A 6,289-nucleotide genomic window follows, 5' to 3' on the forward strand; every position below is an offset into this window, starting at 1 on the left:
CACTCAGCTTCTTACTTGCTGTGTTAATTTTGGGCAAAGGTACTGAACCTCTGTGCCCCAGCGTCCTTGCCTGCAGATAGGGGTAACAATAGCACCTCCCTCATAAGATGATGTGAGGATTAAATGAGTCAATATTTGTAAAGCACCTAGAACTCAAGAAATGTCTGCTATTCTTCTTCTCATGGTCTTGGTTAATTTACTTAAAGGACTGCCGTGGCCCATTTCAGAACCATCTGAGGGCGGAGGCTGACCCACCCATCTCTTTCCCCAGGATCAGGTGACCGAGGGGCTCACAAGCTGGGGGCGCAGCCCTGCCTCCAGTGTTCACAGCTGGCTGTTTAGCCTGAGGGGTTCGGAGTACAGAATGCTGGCGAGTGCAGCCTATGGCCAAGATGACCGCTTTCCTCGTGCCTCACGCTCCAGGATGGCTCTGCACAGCACGCTTACACACCCGTCTTTATGTAAAATTTTGATATTTTATTCATCATGGATTTCCTTGTGTTAATGTTGATATTTAAAAAGAGTGTTTTAAATTTTTATCTTGATTCCTGAATTTTGAGAGTTTCCAACCCCCGCCCCCCTTTACCTTAACACCCAGGCAGAGGCCTCTCTCACCTTACCGCGGTCTCAGCCCGCAGCGGGGAGGGACTCTTCCTTTCCCAGAGCTCTCGCCTCACCCTATGAACGAGAACTCCCCCCAGGACACTGGTCCTCTAGGGCAGTGGGTTCCGGCCTTGGCTGCCCCTTGGGATCACCTGGGAGGTTTTTCAACCTCCCAGTTCCCAGATCACCCCAGAGCCAGGATCTCAGGGGGTGGGCCTTTAGACATCAGCATGTTTTGAAGCTCCCCAGGTGTCCAACGTGCAGTCAGGTTTGAGAAGGAGCGGGTCAGAATCGTCTTCTCTCAACCTCTTGGTAACTCCTCTCCTGAGACTCCGTGCAGTAAGTGCACTGGGGGTGGGGCCCAGGACTGGCTCAGATTTGGCTCTGATTGACTTCAGTGTGGTATGAAATGAATGCTTACTACCCCAAGTGTGACCCTCGGACCAGCAGCATTTGCACTTGGCAACTTAATAGAAAAGCAGACTCTCAGCTCCCACCCTAGACCCATGGAGTCAGAAGGTGTGTTCCAACAAGCTCCCCAGGTGACTCACATGCACACTAGGACTTAAGAAACCTCTGGCTGGCTAGAGGTCCGCTCTATAGACTGCACTTCTAACTTATCAGCTCCAGACCTCGACTTAGAGCGTGCTAATAGTAGAACCGCACATCTTTGGTTGTAGGTGAAGCCATAGTCCCTAATCCAGCTTTCATTTAAACACTGACCTGCTGTCCACAATCCAACTCCTGGGTCTATTTCTTAACAGGTTTGGTGTTACTTAGACTTAGGTCCACTGTGTGTGACAAAACTCCCAAAGTAACAGTGGCTTACCGAGCCTATTTCTCTTCCTCAGAAAAGTCTAGAGATAAATTTGCGTGGCTTCAAGGCCCCCGGCTACTTCCATCTTGTCCTTTCATCTACGTGGCCTCCATAGCTACGGTTACCTCCCATCCACATCCCAGGAAACAGCTGTCTCTTAAGGATTCCTGTAAACTGACGATACTTTGGTTTCCATCCCTTTGGCCAGAACTTGGTTACTTGGCCATACCTTGCTGCAAGGGAAGCTGGGAGCTGCAGTCTTGAGTTCAACTATGTCCTTAGGAATTTCTGCCTTCTGGATCTGTCCATTTCTGACAGAGGGGTGTTGAAGTCTCCAATTATGATGGTGAGGCAAGTTGATAAGTGCCTCACTGTGGATGCGCGATTCCAACTACGCAGCCCCAGCCGACACTGTGACGGAGCTCATGAGAGACCCTGAGCCGTGTATAACTAACACAGATTAATTGAGACATATTTCATGTCCTGTAAAATACACTCGTTTAAAGTACACAATTCAGTGACTTTTAGTGTAGTCACAGAGTTGTGAAAACATTACCACAATCTAATTTTGGAACATTTTCATCGCTCCAAAAGCAAACCTGGTACCCATCATAGACACACCCCATTCCCACCGTTCTATAAATTTGTTTCTATAAATTTACCTATTCTGGACATTCCTAACAATGGAATCATACAGTATGTGGCCTTTTGTGTCTGGCTTCTGTCACTTAGCATAATGCTTTCAAGATTTATTCATGTGTTAGCATGTATCAGTACTTCATTGTCTTTTATGACCAAGTAATATTTCAATGTATGGCTAACACATTTTGTTTGTCCACTACTCATTGGTTGATGGACATTTATTTCCTTTTTTTTTTTGGCTTTTATGAATAACGATGCTGTGAACATTTGTGTCCAAGTGTTTGTGTGGACATATGTTTTCATTTCTCTTGGGTGGGTACCTAGGAATAGAAGTGCTGGGTCATATGGCAACTATATGTGTAAACTTTTGAGGGACTGCCAAACTGTTTCCCAAAGCAGCTGCATCATTTTATATTCCCACCAGCAGTGTATGAGGGTTTCAAATTCTCCACATCATCACCAATACTTAATATTATCCACCTTTTTGATTATAGCCATCCTTATGGGTATGAAGTAGTATCTCATTGTGGTTATGATTTGCATTTCCTTGATGTTTATTGACGTCAAGCATCTTTTTTTTTTGTTTTTGAGGAAGATTAGCCCTGAGCTAACATCTGTCCCCAGCTTCCTCTATTTCATATGTGGGACACCTGCCACAGCATGGCTAGATAAGCAGTGCATAGGTCTGCACCCAGGATCCGAACCAGCAAAACCTGGGCCATCGCAGTCGATGGAGTGCGCGAAGTTAAGCGCTGCATCACCAGGCTGTCCTCATGAGCATCTTTTTATATGCTGATTGGCCATTTGTATATCTTCCTTGGAAAAATGTTTATTCAGATTCTTTGCCCATGTTTTAAACTGGGTACCTCATCTTCTTATTATTGAGTCTTAAGAGTTCTTTATATGTTATAATACAAGTGCTACATCAGATATATGATTTGCGAGTATATTCTTCCATTCTGTGGGTTATCTTTTCACTTTCTTGAGAGTATTATTTGAGCCCCCAATTTTTCATTTAAATGTAGTCCAATTTATCTCTTTATTTTGTGGCTCGTTCTTTTGGTATCCTATCTAAGAAACTATGGCCAAACTCAAAGATTTACTCCTGTTTTCCCTTAAGAGTTTTATAGTTTTGCCTCTTGTATTTATGTCTTTGATCCATTTTGAGTTATTTTTTTGTAGCATGTGAGATAAAGGCCCAACTTCATTCTTCTGCATGTGGCTATCCAGTTGTTCCCGCACATTTGTTGAAAAGACTGTTCTTTCCTCATTAGATAGGCTTGACACCCCAATGACAAAATCATTCAAACATAGATAAACATAGGTTTATTTCTAGACTCTTAATTCTATTCCATTGACCTATATGTCTGTCCTTATGCCAGTACCTCACAGTCTTGATAAGTGTTGCTTTTTAGTAAGTTTTGAAATAGGCAAGTATGTGTTCTCCAACTTTTTCTCCTTTTTCAAAGCAATGAATTCTCTCAATTTTTAGTTTATCTGGGAATGTCTTTATTTCACCTTCATTTTTAAAAGATAATTTTGCTGAACGTAAGCTTCTTGATTCACAGGATTATTTTTTCATCCCAATGAATATGGCCTTGGGCTTCCATTGTTTTTGATGAGAAGTCAGCTTATTGGGGATTAAGTCAATTAATCTTATGGGGGTTCTCTGGCATATGATGAGTCATTTCTCTCTTATGGCTTTCAAGATTGTCTCTTAATTGGTGACTTTCAACATTTTCACTATAGTATGTCTGGGTGTAGCTCTCTGCTTTAATCCTACTTGGAATTAATTGATTTCCTTGGATGTGTAGATCAATTCTTTTCAGCAAATTTGGGAAGTTTTCAGCCATTATTTCTTTGAATATTTTCTTCTGTTCCTTTCTTGCTCTCCTCTCCTTCTAGCATGCCCATTATATATATGTTGATGTGCTTAATGGTGTCCCACATTTCTCTGAGGCTCAATTTATTTCTCTTTCATTTTCTTTTCTCTTTGTTCTTTTCATTGCATAATCTCTATTTATCTATCTTCTACTTTGCTTATTTTTTCTTTTGCCAGTTCAAATCTATGGTTGAGTCTAGTGAATTTTTCATTTCAGTTATTATACTTTTCAACTCTAGAATTTCCATTTGGTTCTGTTTTGTAATTTCTGTCTTTTTATTTATATTTTCTATTTGATGAGACATCATCATCATATCTTCCTTTAGTTCTTTAGACGTAGTCTTCTTTAGTTCTTTGAACATATTTATAACAGCTGCTTTGAAACTTTTGTCTATTACGTCGAACATCTGGATCCCTTTAAAGCAGTTTCTGTCGCCTGCTTTCTTTCCTGTGCATGGGTCATACTTCCCTGTTTCTTTGCATGTCTCACAATTTTTAGTTGAAAAATAGATATTTTAGACAATATATTGTAGCAACTCTGGATACTGATTTTCCTCCTTCTGGGGTCATTATTGTTGTTGTTTGTCTAGTGACTTGGTTTGACTAGTTCAATGAAGTCTTTTTGCCTTGCATTGTGCAGCCTCTGATGTCTCTGCTCAAACTTTTTTCCCTCCATTTTATCTTTAAGCCTAGTTTCCTACAGATCACCCCTGGCTCAGCGTAGGTTATCAGTCAGCCTCTGATCAGAAGTTGTGTTTAAACCCCTTGAACCAGAAAGATTTTCACCTTTTGCCATTGGATCTGTGTGTGGCTTGAAGACTGCTTTCACTGCTCAGAGAGTTTACAAGTTTGCCCCACCTTCAGCCAGGGTCTGGTAGCTCCGACGTTCCCTCTCCGGTCCCTCTTTGGAGGACTCAGCCTTGGGCATGCACACAGAGTCCCTGACCATCAGTGAGGACTGTGGTTTAGCTGGGTTCTCTTTGACTGTCTCTTTCCTTGACCTCCTCATTAAGCTTCTGGCTAGTCTGCCTCTATTGGTATCACACTCAGTCCTTAGCCTCCACTAATTGCTAGTTGATTGCTCTGTTGTTTTCAGTAACAACCTGAGGCAGAAATTGCTCCACAGTCTGATCCAATGAAAGTGGAGCAGGGTGTTGCCAGTCTTGAGGCTTACTCCACCCCTCCCCTGGGTTGGGCAGAATCTCTGTGTTTTGGATCAGGACATGAGGAGGCAAGGGAATGGGGAACTCACTCTTTACCAGCTGCACCACCTGTATCCTCCTTACCAAGCAGGAGCTGTGTGTGTTGGGGGGAGGTGGGAACTGGTGCGATTGACTAGCTGCCACCATTGCCCAGTATAGATCTTCGGCAGCCCAGAGCTGGGGGGTGGGAGTTGGGGTGGGAGATGGGATTGGCCAGTATTCACCAGCTGCTAAATCTACGTGGAATAGCTCTTCCACTTCAGGAAGCCGGAAAAGATGGGAGCTGCCCCTCAACTGCCAAGACTACCAGAGCTGTTCTCCCACAAACCAGTGCTGTGAGAAAATGGGGGGTTGTACTTTTTGTCAGTCTCACCCACATTCTTTCTATGTTGGGGGTGGGAAAACAGGCACTCCCTCCTGGCTGCCACCACCCATTCGGTACAGGACTTCTGCAGCATGGAGCTGTGGTAAGTGGGATCTGCCAATATTCACTGTCTGCTGAATCCACTGGGAGAGCTGGGGAAGTTGGGAGCTGCTGCTCAGCTGCCAAACCCACTGGAACAGCTCTTCTGCACACAGAGCTGTGCAGGAACAGGTGAAGCCACTAGCTTGAAGGCCACCCCCTCCCACTGTTCTTACTGTGTGTTTGTGTACTGAGTTTTGTCTGTGTTTGTGTGTTTGTCTAGTTTGCTGAATATATGTTTCTCAATTTGTTGTAAGCATTTTGATCTATTTCCAGGGATTTTGAATGATTGTCTTTGGTATTTTTGACCAGTTTAATAGATGTCTTTCTGGAGGATAGCTTTCTCCAAGCTCCTCACACTGCCATTCTGCTCTAAGATACGTGTTTAAGTAGGGAAAAAACTCAAGAAGAAAAACAATACATATTCTATGCCAGCATTTGTGTAAGAGAAGACAGAGGGTGAATAATACATCTAGGGGGTTTTAATGGAGGTCTCATTACATAAGCATAATTGATTAAATCACTGGTCATTGATGATTGGAAGTCTCCAGCCCCTGTCTCCTCCCTAAAGGTCAGAGGGTGAATGTTCCAACCTGCTAATCACATGGTTGGTTCCTCCAGCAACCAGTGGCCATCCTAAAGCTGTCTAGGGGCCCCGCAAGAGTCATGTCATTAGCATG

Source organism: Equus przewalskii, chromosome 19, assembly GCF_037783145.1.
Source record: "Equus przewalskii isolate Varuska chromosome 19, EquPr2, whole genome shotgun sequence".
In the NCBI taxonomy this organism is placed as follows: domain Eukaryota; kingdom Metazoa; phylum Chordata; class Mammalia; order Perissodactyla; family Equidae; genus Equus; species Equus przewalskii.